Source organism: Nannospalax galili, unplaced genomic scaffold (assembly GCF_000622305.1).
Source record: "Nannospalax galili isolate Female #2095 unplaced genomic scaffold, S.galili_v1.0 scaffold329, whole genome shotgun sequence".
Classification (NCBI taxonomy): domain Eukaryota; kingdom Metazoa; phylum Chordata; class Mammalia; order Rodentia; family Spalacidae; genus Nannospalax; species Nannospalax galili.
This window is the reverse complement of record NW_008360321.1, coordinates 555,448-572,848: the sequence shown is the minus strand read 5'-3', so window position 1 is coordinate 572,848 and position 17,401 is coordinate 555,448. Positions and strand designations below refer to the sequence as shown.

The window sequence follows — 17,401 nt, the reverse complement described above, 5'->3', positions numbered from 1 at the left end:
TTGATATTTTTCAGCATTGAGCCATGCTTTGACTTTAATCATCAGTGTTGCGAAAGCTGCTTCGCATGAACATATAGTATAAAACAACAGCAGCACGTTTGGGACATTTCAGAAATTGTTTTGAAATTCTGTCCTAATCCTAAGCCGAAGTTCATTTAATGATTTTTTATTAAGTATGATTTATTTATTTTCTGTTTATGTGTGTTTTGCCTGCATGTATGTAAGTGCACCATGTGCATGCAATGCTCATGGAGACCAGAGAGGGTGGCAGATCCTCTGGAACTAGAATTATGGATGGTTGTTAGCCACCATGCAGGTGCTAGGAACTGAACTGGGGTCCTCTGCAAGAGCAGACAGTGCCCTTAACCTCTCAACCATCTCTCTAGCCCTGTTTAATGATTTTTTAAGTCAAATTTAAGTCAGCAACTCATACAGCAGTTTCTCAAATTAAACACTCTAACATACCTACATTCCAAAGATATACTAATTTGGCACTTACACACTGAGGGATGATGGTCGGAAAATATTAAGCCTTTGTTTTCTATAAACCAGTTTTTCTATAAGAGCAGAAACCTGTGTGTACACTGAAGCACTGCAACTTATAACATGATGGTTTCCAGTCTGAGCTGAGGTGTCCCAGGCATCATTGGTTGGGGTTGTGTGTTGTGGTGGCAGGCACAGGGCAAAGCGTGCAGGTCCTGTATTCAGAATAAAGGCTGCAGTGAAACTGTACCATACAATAGACCCAGTGTTGCCAGAAACACCTCAGATTCATTATACATTTGATTTTGAATTAGGTTTTGGTTGTTGCACATTCATAATTATTTTACCATTGGCTTATACTGTTTCCAGTCTCCCGTCAGTTCCTGAGCATGGGGTTAGAGGAATTAGTCCTTGTGTAAGACTTCATACTTCCAGCAGACGAACTCTCCTGAAGAGGGAGGAGGGAAAACGCCTGTAAGAGCTGACAAAGATGCACTTCCCAGACTCTTCAGCCTTCCTGGACAGCTCACTTCATTTGGATCGAACCAGTGGGTGGGCCTGCAGATTTGTGGCTTTAAATTTTGTTTCTAGAATAGCTCAACAGAAGGAAGGTTTTTCCCTTCCTCTTCACCTTTGTTATACAATTGTGATCTCTGACTGAAAAACTGGATGCTTGCTAATAAGGAAGCCCAGGTCCTCTGGGACACAAGAGGGTCCGGGAACATCCCAGGGGTGAAGCAGAGATAGGGGTGGTAAAGCCCACAGACCTCCTATGGCATTTGCACTCTGTCTTTGTGTACTGGGGCCACTGTCCTGTGGGGAAAGCCATGGTTCTCACACAGGTCACTGGACTCTTTCCAGGTCTGAATCTGCTTCAACCTGCCACCTAACAGCTTAGAATCTAAGCACCTTCATTTATGGAATTGAAATAATTCCACTGTGTAAACTGTTCCTTTTGCTCCCTAATTCTTTACTGAAGTTAGATCAAATAGCGGATGTTTTTTTTTTTTAAAATATTCAGGGCAGTAAAACATTGTTAGATGCAGTCTAAGAACAGGGTGAATTTAAAGTGAAAAGAGCCCCCAGCCAGCAGTCTGGAATTAAGCCTGTCTCAGAAGAGTGGTGAAGATGGATGTCCTACAGGAACACTGATACAGGCCATTTTCCCGGGATCTGATCGGTTTTTTTCTGGCAGACAGGTTTTCAGTAGCAAAACCAGTTCTGTTTGTTACCTGATGGTCCTACTTCTCAAGTGGATTTTTTTCCCCTCTCTTGTGGTAAATACAGAGTGCATTGTGGGTGAGAAGTCCAGGCCACTGTGGGAAGAGCTACTGGGTGAAGGATACATGGAGAAAGGTGACTGCTTGGCAGAGCAGTGCAAGATGTGTTAATGGGGTACAATCATGCAGAAGCATGAGTCTTGCACGAGCGTGTGAAAGTGTGTCTGCAGGGCCTTCGTGGGGTGCCACCTCATGATTTCCCCAAGCAAGATCCTGAATGTTCATACCTGCGCGGTGAGGGAAACAAGGCCAGGATTGGAATCAGTTCTCCAAAAAGCAGATGAAGTTTGTTGTTATTCCCCCTCCCTCCCGAGGGACCAGGGAAATGGCCCCAGGGGGTGGGTTTTGGAGAATACAGTGTGGTCGACTTGCCCCTGGCTCTCTCAACCCACCAGGGTTCCTACAGCTGAAGGGGGCTGCAAGGGTCTGAAGGTGGGTGGAAGGAAGCAGCGTCAGTCACTTCCTCGCTGCAGCAGCGCGGCCGGGCGGCAGCGGGGTGTGCACCGGGTTGTGCAGCCCTCCCCCGGGCCGGGAAGGGGCGGAGCCGAGCGTCGCCGCCCCAGACGTCCCCTCCTCCTGCCGCTCCTGGGTGCCGAGCCCTCCGCGGCCACCGCCGCTCAGAGCAAGCTCACAGGGAGCCCGAGGCAGGAGGGCGGGCTGGCCCGGCTGGGCTGCGCGGGGCTCCGCTGGGGCTGGTGCTGGTGAGTCCGGACGCTGGAGGCGGGGAGAGGGGCGGGCTGGTCATCCCCAGTACGACGCTCCGGAGCCCCGGGCCGAGTGCTGGAGGCGGGGATGTCAGGATCCCGACGCTGGGGAGCCCTGGACCCGATCCTGGAGGGAGGATCTAGAAACGCTTTGCCAGGTACCCCGACCCTAGGGCCCGGGGCTAGGTAGGACCCATGGTTGAAGAGTTTAGGTACCCGATCCTGCAAGGCAGGATGGACGGTCCAGACTGTGGAGTTAGGAAGCCGCAGACCCTCAAAGGGCTGAGGTGGGGGAATCCAAACTAAGATGGTGATATCTAGGAGTAGGTTTGGGGTAGGTGTCAGGATCGCGTTTGGGGGTTGCCTGATCCTGGGGGACAGGAGAGGAGGGATCGCGACGGAGGGGGTCCTGTGCACATTCTTGGGGCGGCCTCCGCAGGGCAGAGGGGAACCGGGAGGGAACTGCTGAGCAGAGGAAGAACCTAGCGGAAGGGGGTGTCCGAGGGAAGGGAGCCCCAAAAAAAGAAAGGTGAGTGAGGCTTGTGCTTCTCCCTGCGGAGGTGGAGGGGGCTTCTCTCAGGGGACTTGTAGAGTGAGTCAGTTGCTGCTGGTTTAGGGGCGAGGGTGAACTGAGAGATGGGGACCAAGCACTAAGGTTGGAGGTGGCAGGTGGAGCAGTGACATGGGGAAGGTCCCAGTAACCCTCCGTGGTTGGGGTCAAGGACACCCCTAGAGGGCTTGTGTTTGACAGCAAGATTGAGCGACCCCAGACAGGACAGGTGGGGACCCAGAACTCAGCAAGTACTGCAGACCTAGTGGTGGGCCCAGCAGGAACCAGGACCTGGAGGCAGCCAAGCTTCTCACCAACGGACAACTTTGACTTGCTTAAGTTGCACCTTCTGTTTCTGACCGGGGTTAGGCATGGTGTTGGTCCGGGGATGTAATGAGAAGAGCCTGGGCCAAAAGAAATAGTCAAGGAGTGAGATTTCAAATTCATAGGTGGCATCTACCTTGTGTGCCTTGGGCAGAACTCATGTGATGGAGGTGTGTATAGAGTTGAAATCCACAGGTGCTATTTACTCAGGAGGGGGATAAACAGAGAGAGAGAGAGAGAGAGAGAGAGAGAGAGAGAGAGAGAGAGAGAGAGAGAGAAGAGAGGAGAGGGAATGAGAGTGAATTTCACAGGCAAATATAGTTTGGGGTTTGTATTGGTGAAGGCTTCATTCTCCTGCTGTTAAGAGTTACCTATGGAAGGTGCTGTCTAGGATTGCCCTGTTAAGATCATTCATTACGTGTACTCATATCTGACAGGACCCTTGACAGGGTCCATACTGCCTAGCCTTGGCATCTCACAGGATGAGTATCTAAGTATCTAAGAACAAGACCAGGGCACAGTCTGATTGTTTTCTTTGGTTTAGCTTGGGTGCGCAAGTGATTTCATTTAGTTAAAATAAGGCTGACCATCTTGTGTTAACTTATCCTATGTTGTTAATTACTTGTAATAGGTAGTTTGTTTTGGTGTAATAGGTGATTCAGGAAGACTCAGTGATTTCTATGTTATTGGAAGATGCCTGGGTTTGGGAAAGAGCACCCTCTCCCTGCTACACTGAGTACAGGTTTATCTTCTGACACACACTGAGATAAACTTGCTGTCTCAGAGAATAAAGGGCTGTTTTGTTTTGTTTTGTTTTGTTCTGTTTTATGAGACAGGGTCTCATATAGCCCAGGTTGGCCTCAGACTCACTACATAGCTAATCCTTCTGAGTCTGGCCTCAAACTCACTACGTAGCTAATCCTTCTGAGTCTGTTTAACAAATACTGGGATTATAAGTGTGTGCCAACAAACTAGGTTTGAAGTATTTTCATGGTGTTTTTTGTTTTGCTTTGTTTTACAGCACTGAGGCTCAAACCCAGTGGTGTGTTGTTGTTGTTGTTGCTAGTGGAGATGTTGCTTTATTTTTTATTTCATGTTTCTTCTTTTCCTTTATGAAAAGGAAATCTTCAGAACTATGCAAGTTAACAGGGAAACCATTCATTCATTTTTAAAGCATAACAATAGGACGAGCTTTGCTGCATTAGGGTGTGTACAGAGCTTGTCGAATAATCTGATCCTTGCATCAAAGATCTGCACTATCATTATTGCAGTAGCATAGTCATTCACTTAGACGTAAAGCTAGCTGATGCTTCCCATTCTTTATCCAAATGTTAAAATAAATATGCCAGTACTTATGCATTCAAATGACTATTTCTCCCCCTCAGAAGCTTTCTCTTGGCAAGCTGGGTACTACCTCCAGTGATGCTGTCATTGCTGAGAATAGTTTGGAGTTCCTGCTTTGGAATTGCCTTCAGATTCTGCAACACATTTACTGATTGCCTCAGTGCTCACAAACCTGCAGTTGGCAAAGAGACAAACACTGATTGGGGCCAACTTGGGCTTCTGAGATAGAGAACTGAGTTTATAAGATAAACCATGATCATTAAAGTAATAAAGATTTTCTTGAAGGATTGGCAGTTTGAAACGGGGCTTCCAGTACACCTACGGTGTTTATGTTCAAGATTGAACAGTCATTAGTAGCTGTGTCAGGTTTGTGACAAAACTTCTGAGACAACTTAGAAGCAAGAAAGAACAATCTGGGCTCATAGTTTTAGAGGACTCACTTGACCCCATTGATTGGGGCTTGTGGTAAGGCAGAGTATCTCCATAGGGGAGCTTATGGCAGAAGAAAGTGGCTCACTTCATGACTGTCAGTGAGCAGAAAGAGAGAAAAAGAGACTAAGGGGCCAAGGTTCCTTCAAGGGCATTTTCCCCCTTACCTACTTCCCCCAATTCAGTCCCATCATCTGCTTTTTCCATTGCTTCCTAGTCATGCCCATAGCTTGGAGCCAAGCATTCACTACAAGAGCCACTGGGGTCATTTAGGATCCAAACCTATAAAAGTACCACCTTCACATGCTCTAGTATGTATGGGTGAAAAAAGCCTGTATCTGTCTCTTTATATTATGCCTAATAGTATATTGGGCCATGTGAAAATAAGTGTCCTTTTCCCCTTTGATATTCTTTGCTAGGAAGTTTCTATTACTGTGGATTTTTACAGGAAGCAAAATAAACAAATGAACAAGAGGCTTGTTTTCTCAACAAAATAGAGATCCAGAAAGCCACTCTCATCCCTTGTGCAAGTTATGCCTACGGCTTGACTTTTGATGTGAAAAGATTTCAATAGAAGCAAGTGGAAGAAAATGACTGTGAAAATCCACTCCACATTAGGATTCCAGGGCACACCGTGGGAAGCCAACTGCACATATGCCCCCTTTCAAGAACTACCCTTTCCCTAAATCCCCAATTTTCTTTTCAGGTTATGTAGCAACAGGCTTCACACCATGGCTTGATCTTGATTTAGCTGCGTTTTTTCACCTCTTTGGATCTCAGTTTTCTTGCTTTAAAATGAGGATGATAACAGGTATGGACCTTATGGGGCTCTTAGGAAAATTAAATGAGATTTGTGCATCTGGAATTCTGAATTCAGTGCCCAACATGTAACAACTGCTATTAGAATCTGGCTATTCTTATTAGTAAAATTTTTTATTGGTGGGTTTATATTAAAATTATTTTAACTCCATGTCTAAATTTATAGTTTTCTAGGGAATGACATTATTTTCAGCTGAGCTTTACAACTTAGTATAGGAATGAGAAGATCTTGTTTTTATCTTCCTAGCATCCTAGGGGTTTTTAAATGATGACTTTAAAAGCAACCACAGTTACTTTGTTTTGAATTTGGATATTTTTAGTGCAAATATTCTTGTTATGATTATTATGATTATGTATTATTATTGTTTGGTATGGTAGTGAAAATTTAAAGGAAAAAGAGCTTGAACGTCTCTCCTACAGCCCTCTCACCCCACCCCCCACCATGCTCCAACGAAAATGTTTTTCTTTTCTTTTTTCCTTCCTTCTTTCTTTTTAAATGTGACACTCATATAGTTCTCTTTTTTTAGAACATTTTGAAAAGGCTGGCCTAGAACTATGTAGCTGAGGATAACCTTGAACTTCTGATCCTCCCCACCTCCAGTTCTGTGATTACAGGCCTGTGCCACCACCACGCCTTCATTTCTGTGGTGCTAGATATTGAACCCAGGTCCTCCTGAAGGCTATGCAAGCATTCTACCAATTAAGCTATGTTCCCAGCCATGAAAAGGATGATTTTGCTAAACATTCCTTTCTGATAAAGTGAGTTTACTCCCTTTGTATTTTAAAAGGATAAAGAACAGCCTGCCACTCAATTTTCAGCTGCTTTATATTGTTGTTAATTTTTCAAATATATGAATTTTACTGTGCAAGTATAAATTAGGAAGATGGAATAACAACTTTATTAAATTTTATCAAGTGATGTTTGAGTTACTATAAAACAGATCATGAAATCATCAACCTTTTATGAGCGCTTACTGTGTTTGAGTCTGACCAATGCTAGAAATGTAGAGCTGCAAGGCACAGGCTTTGTCCCTCCAAAAATTTACAAATGTGCTACCTTGAGTTTATACACTAGCAAAAGCTTTCTCTCCTGACAGTTTTTCAGCCAAAGATTATTATGGCTTTCATTATTTGCTTGTGTTAGATAGTTCTCTCATTGGTGTGAGAAAAATACCTAACAAAAGCAACTTAAGGAAGGCTATGACTTGGCTCACAGTTTGGGAGAACAGCCCATCATAGAAGGAAGCACCTTGTTGAGAGCAGAAAGAAGCTCTCACTATAGCCGCAGAGTGTGAGGCAGCCGATAGCATCACATCTGCAATCAGGAAGCAGAGAGAGAGGAATGCTGATGCTCAGCTTACTTTTTCCTTTTTGATTCAGTGTATGGGATGGTACCACCCACCATCAGGGTGACTTTTCCCTCCTCAATTAAATTTCTGTTGACATGTGGGCAAAGACACACCCCTAGGTATGTTTCCTAAAGGATTCTAAATCCACTTGATAGGGAAGATTAACCATCATAGTTCTTTTATTTCAATTTCTCAGAGAAATAGGGCAGATCTCTCAAGAGTGTTCATAATTTTTTTGTGTGTGGGGGGGTCTTTTTGAGACAGGGTCTCCCTGTAGCCCCAGCTGTCCTGGAACTCACTATGTAGAACAGGCTGGCCTTGAACTCACAGAGATGCGCCTGCCTCTGCCTCCCGAGTGCTGGGACTAAAGGTATGCACCACCATGCTAGGCAAGTGTTCATAATTTTAAGGTGGTTTAGCTTTTCAGGATTAGGTCTCACTGTAGGCTTAGCTGCCATGAAAGGAGATGTCGATAAAAGTACTTAGTGGCCAGGTGTGATGGTACACACCTGCAATCTTAGCACTCAAGGGGTAGAAGCAGGAGAATTGTGATGTCTAGACTAATCTGGGCTACATGGGTAGACCCTATCTCAAAAAAATGACTTAGTGAGTTGCATAGTGGTGTGGAACTGTAGAATGGGGTTACACTATTCTAACATCATACATTCCTGGAGGATTGTGTTTGTTTTTCTGCTGTCCCTCTTCTAATGACGTATATATTAATACCAGGTAAATAATATACAGAGTATCTCAGCCCAGAGTTGTGGCTATCAATGAGGGGGGTGGGGGATTGACTTTGCCCACCCCTGGAGACTTTTAGCCCTGTCTGGAAACATTTTTTGATTGTCATAACTGGAGGAGGTTGGGTTGTTGTTGGCATCTGATAGGGGGCAGAGGTGTATCTGAAGAGCTAATATAGAAATAAGTGAGAAGCCTGTATGAAATGCTTAGGACACAGCAGGTACCAATAAATGGCCACTCTTATTAGTATGACAGGCTAGTAGATCTGGGTTTGAATCTAGGGACTGTTCTTTCAAAAGACATACATAGCCTTGGGTCTTTAATGTATTATGTACAGAAAGAATCCAAGATTCTTGATCCATCCATGAGCCCCAAAGTAGGGCAGACAGAGACCTATGGTTCTTACTACATTCTGGCCCAGACTTGGCCAGATAGCAAAGTGTCATCTGCAGGTCATGGCAAACAAGTGAACAGACTTCTCTTGTGTAAAGGAAAGATGAGGTGAGGTTAGAGGAGTCTCCTTTTCTTTCTGGGCTTTATCTTCAGGACAAGACAGCCAGGGCAACAGCCCCTTCTCTGTGCTTACCTCTCCGGCTTGGGAGGCTCTTCTCCATCATAAATCAGGCTTCCACTGTTGTGTGAGCAGGAGTGCTGCCAGTTTCCCTTTGCTTTCCCCTAGTCCCTTCTACCTGAGCATTCTTATAGCAGTGCCTTTACTTTTAACCAAACACTGTTTGGTGTTATGTGCCTGACCCTACCATCTGAGAGGGGAGAGCTCAGGCTCTACTTTGATCTTCATCCCTTACTGTTTGCTTCACCCTCATTTGGGACCCCATGAGTAAGTAATTCACAGTAACAAGCAGATCTTCCTTGAGATGGGGTAGGCCCGTTCCAGGCAGTCTGGGTAGGTGCAGTGTTTAGTGGACAGGGATGTAAATAACAGTGGTTTCTCAGCTGTGAGCTACTAACCATTAGGACTGTGGCTGTGTTCTGGCTGCACAATAGATTCACCTGGGAACACCCCAGCTCCACCGTGAACTACCCATTGAGAAGCTCTGGGTAGGGCCTGGTATTAGATTTTTAAAATGCTTCTCAGATGATTCTGATACCTGGAGAGAACTGAATGTTGAGAACTACTTCCTTGTTAAATAATTGCCCGAGATGGAGCACCTACCAGTGTCAGGAAATGGTTTACATCATTCATTGAAATCTTAGATCAACTCTGTGAAAAGGAATTATGATTATTATTATTATTAGGCCTATTTCACAGATGAGGAAATTGAGATCATAGAGGCTGTGATTTGAGCAATGTGGATACTGCTCAAAAAAGTCTGATTGTTGCTCCTGCTTCCTTTGCACTGATTTGTTAGCTTTTCTCCAGCCTTTAGACTCTTGCCTTAAATAGGAGGGAGCCCACCCGAGGGCCTGTAGCGTTCACTTCTTCATTTGTAAGTGAGGCTGGACTGGCTGCTGCTTTTCCACTAACTGAGGGAGAAGAGCCTGCTATTGCTTAGACCTACTTTGTAGCTCCTTCTCTAGGATACTGAGAACCATGAGTTACTGAAATTCATGATGCTGCTTTGCTAGTCCAGGATGAAAAGAAATCTGAACACTTAACTCTTGCAATGATACTTTTATTATTTTGCATTTATTTATTTTATGTTTTTGTGACAGTCTCACTATACCAGGGTGGCATTGTCCACCTGCCTCTGCCTCTGCCTCTCGAGTGCTAGGATTGAAGACATGTGCCACCACACCAAGCCAACAGAAGGATTTAAAAAAAAAAAAAAAATAGCTTCAAGGGCTGAAGAGATGACTCAGTGGTTAAGAGTCTTGCAGAGGACCTGAGTTTGAGTCCCAGCACTCACATGGTGACTGACAACCATCCTTAACTCCAGTTCCAAGGGATCCAATGCTTTCTTCTGGCCTCCAACAACATAGGTGCACTTACATATATGGAAGCAAAACACTTATACACAAAATTTCTTTTAAAACTTAACTTCAGCATAATATTCATGACCTAGGGTATTACCTTAACAGCCATAATCTTACCCCATGCACCTCAAGAACCACACTATGGTCTCATTTAAATTCCTTAACAACTCTCTATTTTATTTTTAAGTTATTTATTAGTTTTTGAGCGTGTATTTGTGCATATACATCGTAGCATGCAGAGGATAACTTTCGGGAGTCAGCTCTCCCCTTCCACCTTACTGAGGCAGGCCTCTTATTTCTGCTGCTGTGCTTCATACTCCAGGCTAGCTGGCTGTCGAGCTTCTGAAGGAGTGCTGAGATTACAGAGGCACACTACCAAATCTTGCTTTTTACAGGGATTCTGGGGATCAAACTCAGGTCATCAGGCTTGCATTTTTACCAGCTGAGCCATCTTGCTGGCCCTGCAGTGAGATGTTTGATGACCTTCCCAGTAGTCTAGGAACCAAAGGAAACCTTATTCATTCACTTATTTATCAAATCTGAAGGGTCTACCAGGTGCCTGGGTCTACACTAAACACTGGATTGGAATGCTGAGCCTCTATAGAGGCTACAGTTAAGTGCTAAATTTAGAGATGACACATCTTTCAGATGGAGAAAATAGTTGATGACTTTCTCTTTTTATCATTACTTTTTAGTTAGCCTACAAAGAAATGGGTTTCATTGTGACATTTTCCTGCATACTTGTCATTATGCCTTACTCTTATCTGTGCCCCCTGTCCTCTCCTCTACCTCCCACCTCACCCTCTTGCTGGCTCTTCTTCCCCCACCTGCCAAATTGTTCTCTCATTTACTTTCATGATATGTGGACTAGATTACATGGCTTGTGCACAGAACTAAACCAGCAGTCCAAAGCAAGGCTTGGACCACCTATAAATAGGGGGACACTAGTTATTTACCTACTCAGGAACTTAGAATAGATGAATTGGAGCTTCATGTTATTTCACATGACACTAAAAATGGCCCTTCCCCAAAGGTGAAGAAACTGCTCTCTGCTCTGCCAACTGAGTTAGATGGTCAGGTTCAGATAGGCCTTTTAGCGTGAAGGATTTCTTCTCTGAATGTCTGGGAAGGTATCATAAGATTCCAAGACATTGATATGGCAAAATACCTGACAGAAAACAACTTAAGGAAGGAAGGTGGGCTACAGAGATGGCTCAGTGAATAAAGTCCTTGCTGTGCAAGCATGAGGGCCTGAGTTCAAATCCCCAGCACCCATGTAAAAGCCAGGCATTGCAGTATACATCTGTAACCTCAGCACTAGGGAGGGAAGACAGGCAGATTCCTGGGGTTGTCGGGGGAGGGCTTGCTGGCCAGCCGATCTAGCAGAAACAGTGAGTTCCAGGTTTAGTGAAAGACTCGTCTTAAAAAAAAAAAAAGGTGGAGAGTAGTAGAGGAAAGTACCCAAGCTGACCTCTGGCCTCTGCAAGAGCATGCACAGGTACATGTACCTCCCCCTCCCACATACACAATTAAAAAAATAAGGAAGAGTTTATTTGGCTCACAGTCTGAAGGTACAGCCCATCATGGCTGAGAAGCAGGGCAGCAGGAACTTGAGGCAGCTGGTCACACTGCACCTGCAGTCAGGAAGCAGAGAGATGGATGCTGGTGCTCAGCTCACTTTCCCCTTTTCAGTCATTAAGGGACACCAAACACAGGATGGTATTGACTTCAGCTAAACCTTCTAGAAGCACCCTCATAACCTTGCCCAGAGATAGATGTGTTGTCTTTTAGGTGATTCTGAAGTCCAATCATGTTGACAATAAAGATGAACTATCACACAGACTGGCCCTATCTTCCTGTGTAAAGAGGATTCAATACCATATCAGAGCAATACTTGTTGAATGAGTCAGTGATAATTATGATGAATTTTAATGTACAACAGAGGTCACAGTATTCAAGGTTTTAAGAAGAGTCAAAACCTAGAGAATAACTAAGGCTTACCTCCCTGTCCAGGCTAACTAATTACTGATTTTAACCCATCCCTACTTTCTGAAGCTATATAAAGTTGAAGGAGACCAAGGCTAGTGTTATTAAGCTAAAAGGCTTTTTTGTTGATCTCAAGACACAGCAATAGAGATGGTAACATTTATCCTTCTGGGCTAATGTAGTCAAAGATTTAAAGAGGGGAGAGCAAGAAATTAGATTCTTTATTCACAAATAATATGGAATTTGACACTTCCCACCAATATTTTGAGAGTGTGTGTTTGCCTCATCCTCAGCATATGCTCTTTTAGCCCAAGAGAATCTATCCAGTAGGGCTGCAGACAGGAAACTGCAGGAGGGCTGTGCTCACTCAACTCAGCTGAAAGGGAAGCATACATACTCTGCTTATAGACAATAGTTTCATGAGAAATGAAACCTTTTATTGGTAAAAACTGTCTTCTTGATTTTTTTAAGTTTTTAAATTGAAATTTTTGTGAATTTCATACATTATATTTTGATCATATTTAGACTCCTTCCTATGTATGTAGGTGTGTGTATGTATGTATGTATGTATGTATGTTAGAGAGAGAGAGAGAGAGAGAGAGAGAGAGAGAGAGCCTATTGAGTTAAATTTGTGTTCCCTTTGATGTGGGTTCACCCACTGGAGCCTGGTTAACATACCCAGAGTCACACCCTTAAAGAAGACTGACTCTCACTCTCCCAGCAGCTATTGGTTGTCAATAATTCCTCAGCTAGGGTTGGGGTTTCTTACCCACCTCCCCACTTCTTTGCTGAGATTTGTCTGGCTTACGCTTACATGGGACTTAATGCATGCTATCACTATTGCTATGAGTTTGTATGAGTAACTCCCTAGCTGTCTGGAAAACTGTTTCCCTGTGGTCATCCACCACCTCTGGCTCTTACAATCTTTCTGCCTCCTCTTCTGCAATGATCCCTGAGCCTTGAGAGGCAGAAGTTTGATACAGATGTCCTATTCAGGGATAAGCATTCTGCAGTCTGTTATTCTCTACACATTGGCCAGTTGTGGGTCTCTGTTAATCACCATCTGCCCCATGAGGGATCTTCTCTGATGAAAGTTAAGAGATGCATTAATTTCTAGGTATATCAATGGATCATTAGGAGTCAGTTTAATACTATGTCTATGTAGCAGAAAAACAATAGTAGGTTCTCCCTGGTGGTCTGTGACCTGTCTAGCCACAGGTTCCCAGTGTCAGGTATGGGTGCCGTCTTGGGAAGTGAGCCTCACTTTCTTCTTGGATTCATTCAAAAGAGAATTAGTAAAGCTATAAACAGAGGTTAACATAAAGTCAGTGGTGGAGGGCAAGGACACTCAAATTATGAAATGTATTCTTCATAATGAATTGAGTCCAGGAATCCCACCCTGCTCTCCTGTTCCTGCACTGAAGCAAGACAAAGGCATTAATGGTGTTCTCTTGAGTTGCCAGGGACCTGGAGCACTTTGGAAAGTGGAGTTAGTTTTCTACATGGGCTAATACTGAAACGACTGCAGTACTGAAATGCTAGGCAGACAGGCTCCAGAACATGCTGGGTGGCATTTCAGGAAGGTTCAGTTCATGAGATCTCTGTCGAAAATGTTCCGGTTAACTCCGGAAATGCTACAGGTATTTCTTGGATTGCAGCTCTCTCCCTACCCCCTGTTTAAAACATCCTGAACTATGACTTGTCTATGAATTTTATCCCCAGAAATATTGCACCTCTGAGTCTGCTGTCAGTTCACAGGGCCCCTAATCTCTTCCTTTCCCCTCCCTTGTCTTTGCAATTTCCCTTCCTCCCTTCCTTCCTTCTTCCCTTCCCTTTCTTTCCTTTTTCATTTTTCTTTGTCTGTTTCTTGTATTTTGCTATTGAACCGAGAGGTGAAATTTGCCAGGTAAGTGTTATACCACTGAGTTATTCACCTAGCCCTCTTTTAACTTTTTATTTTGAGACAGGGTCTCACTACATTGCCCAGGCTGGCTTTCTTCTCATTTGTAGCCCAGGCTTGCCATGAACTTCTAATCCTCCTCTTTGCCTCCTGAGTAGCTGGGATCAAAGGCCTGCTCCACCAGGTCCAGCACCCCTGATGATTTTATGTTTCATCTGCAGTGTTAATATTTTTAGACCTTGGAAGCTGAAGAATCACTCTGACATAGAGGAAACAGGACAAAAAGGAAATCTATGTTATTGGGAGTATAAATGGCATCGGGCAGCAAAGATGGGATTCAACCAAAAAATATCAGTTCATCTATAGGAATTTTTGACCACTTAATAATGTTCGGGCTCCAGTTTTTTCCTATGAAAGAAAAAAGAAAACTTTAGACTGCTTATAATTGTGTGCTGGACCATACAGCCCCTGGTAATAGACGCAGTCCAACTTAGTTTAGAAGAGGGTAAGCTCGGTGTGATCCTGTGGTCAGAGCATCTGTCGTTCAGGAGCAACAACCCCATAAGATCTTGAAAGAGGTAGGATTTAGATAGAGAAGTGGGCTTTTTAAAAACTTTACAAAACAGCTTCAGCAATAGGACAGAGGCATAAAATAGAATGGTGTGCTCTATGTATGTCCTGAAGCAATCATTTTGTTTAATCCTTTGTTATACCACTTCTTGGGCTTCATGTGTACTGTATTTGTTTACAGTTTACCACTCAGCCATATGAAGAATAGAGGAAGCCAGATCGCAAATTGGAATTCTCTTCTGCAGTTGACTATTTGGAGAAAGGAAAAGGAAACTAAACCACTTATTAAAAACTATTGTTTTGGGGTGGTGAGATGGTTCAGTAGGTAAAAGGGCTTGCTGTGCAAACTTTATGACCTGTGTTCAGTCCCCAGAACCCACAATGGAAGGAGAGAACCGACCCCTGAAAGCTGTCCTCTGACTTCTTCTATACAAGCATCAGCATGCACATGATTGCTCTTGCACACACTAATGATAAAATAAAAATTAATATATAGGTATATATATATACATATATGTTACTAAAGGCTGGTTGCAGTGACACTATCATCCCAACACTTAGGAAGTAGAGGCAGGTGGATGAGAAGTTCAAGGTCATCCTCTGCTATATAGCAATTTCAAGGCTAGTCTGAGCTACATGAGTCTCTGTCTCAAAAAAAAATCTGAATATATATATATATATGTATATGTATATATGCTCCCCAAGAGTCTGCTATGTATATAGCACAGTTCTAGGTGCTAGAAATATAAAGATGAGTAAGATTCTTTTCAATATGTAATGTGTTCTTCAGGGGAAGGGCCAGACAATAAATAATAATTTTAGATAACAAGAATTGCTATGCAGAAAAATAAATCAGTGTAAGAGAAAAGATACTACCAGTTCAGGTAAAAATGAGATAAAGATTTTAAATGATCTCTTATGTAGCAAAGCCAAAGACCACTACAAGGTTTTTTTGATTATTTTTTTTAATTTTTATGTGTATGAATGTTTGCCTACATGTATCTATGTGCACCACACACGTGCCTGGCACCTGAGGAGGCCAGAAAAAGAAGTCAGATCCCCTGGAACTGGAGTTATGGATGGTTGTTAGCCACTATGTGGGTTTTGGGATCAAACCTAAGTCGTTTGTAAGAGCAGCCAGTGCTCCTAACTACAGAGCCATCTCTCTAGCCCCAGCCAGTAAGTTTTTGTTAAAGAAATTTCAGTTTTATTCTGAGAGAGAGACATTTGGCAGGCATTTTATAATAATATCAGAAATTGCTAGACTTAAATTGGGCCATGTTTTTTCTCCTTACTTATACTTTTTCTTTTGGTATAAAAAATAATACTGTCACAAGACATTTAAAGAAACAGTAGGAATCACATAAGGAGAGGACAAATAGGCACCAGTGCCAATAATATTGTTGTTCATACATCAGCTCTGTGAAGAAAATTGCAGTTGCATAAAAATGTCACATGAAGTAGAAAATATTTAAGTGTTTTTAATTATGTGGTTGTGACATGTTTCATGGCCTGGAGAACCACTGGTTGTAAATACTAAGACATTCCAAAGAAGATAATAACATATCCAGTTCTACAGAGAGCTTACAGAGCTGTAAAGTAATGGCATGTACCAAGCAACTATTGTGTTCTATGCTTGGCACAATGTATTTTACTTGTTTTTTCTCTAATCCCTGAACCACCTTGAGGAGAAAGCTGTCATCCCACTTCACAAACGGGAAAACACAGAGGAAGTTATAGTTGGTACAAATCTGAGCTTGAGAGAAAAAATTTCTTCATTGTGATGAGCCGTAGAGTTTGGAAATGCCAATTTAATTAAGGGTTCCCTGAGTATCCAGCTTGAAGTTAGTTCAAAATAGGGTTTCCTGTCCAGCTCAGCACTCTTAAGAAATTCCAAAATCTGGGAATTTCTGGGACAGGTTGAAATGGTGCAAGTGGTTTCCTGAATCCAATAGAGGCATAGGCTGGGGGTGGTATGGTTCACTGAACTTTTTTTAACATTATTTCACGTGCCCACAAGCCCAAATATGTGCGTATCATACTGGTGCATGAGCCATTAGAGTTTAGAAGTGCTTTGCTTTGGGCTGGGGTAACAGCTCAGTTTGGCGTCATTCATAGTGAATCTACAGCTGATTTGTGATTTCGTGTCAACAAAAGGAACAGGATAATAAATACTTAATAAATGTGGTTGATTTAGCAAACTTCCAAGACAGAGAACTATTAACAGCTTATTATTGTCATTGGTGGTGAAAGGCTGGGCAGTCATGGATGGCTTTGAGTGACACTGAAGTTTGCAGTACACAGGGACAGTAAGGCTGGGAAAGGTCCATATGTCATCTCCAGGAAGGAAAGAACCAGCTTAAAATATTAATGAATTCTCTTTAGTCTGAAAAAGCGATAAAGCAGTCAACTATTATTGTGATAGAGTTTGAAATGTAGAAATCCACAGCAAGAAGGGGCGTAGCGGGGGCATGTGACTGTCATTGGGGTTCCGCTGCCAAGGGAACTAAGAGCTTTCCTTTCAAATGTATTTCCCTTTGGTTTTCTGTCTTGGCAGGAGACAGTCTTCCCACTGAGTCTGTTCAGTTTGTTTCTAGCACGGCTAATTGTGTTTGTCTCCAGTGTCACATGGCTGCCTTCACTCCCTTGCCTTTTCTCAAGGTTTCTAGCCTGCTGTGTACTGCTTTTACTGCCAGAAATGTTCTTCTCACCTGGGAGCCAGTTGGCTGACAAAACAAAGACGATCTTGAGAGGCCAATTCTGCCCCTCCAGAGACCTGACCTAGCATGCCCCTCCTCCACATTCCAGCCTGACTTAAAGAGAGGGGGAGTCGATAAACTAACAAGGGAATCAAGACTCTCCTCTTTGCATCCACTTGGTCCATCATAGGGTTCCGAATGGCGCAGAAAGCAAGCAAATACTATTTATTAATTAATCAGGACAGTTTTGCTAGCTCAAATCTAAGAAACAGAGCCCCATTTTCCCTA

At 43.3% G+C, this 17,401-nt stretch overlaps 1 protein-coding gene across 5 annotated transcripts in view; it reads left to right on the top strand.

The window, feature by feature from the left end:
• The first annotated feature begins 2,331 nt into the window (after window positions 1–2,331).
• Window positions 2,332–17,401, top strand: part of Paqr8 (progestin and adipoQ receptor family member 8) — a 51,401-nt gene continuing 36,331 nt past the window's right edge. For 2 of the 5 annotated variants that reach the window (XM_008825210.3, XM_008825211.3), the window contains exon 1: window positions 2,336–2,464. The gene's annotated coding sequence lies outside the window, so the exon portion shown is untranslated. Of the gene's footprint in view, window positions 2,465–2,528; window positions 2,626–5,820; window positions 5,926–17,401 lie in introns of those variants that run through there. The other 3 variants (XM_017796129.2, XM_029559736.1, XM_017796130.2) reach the window with 3 other exon arrangements.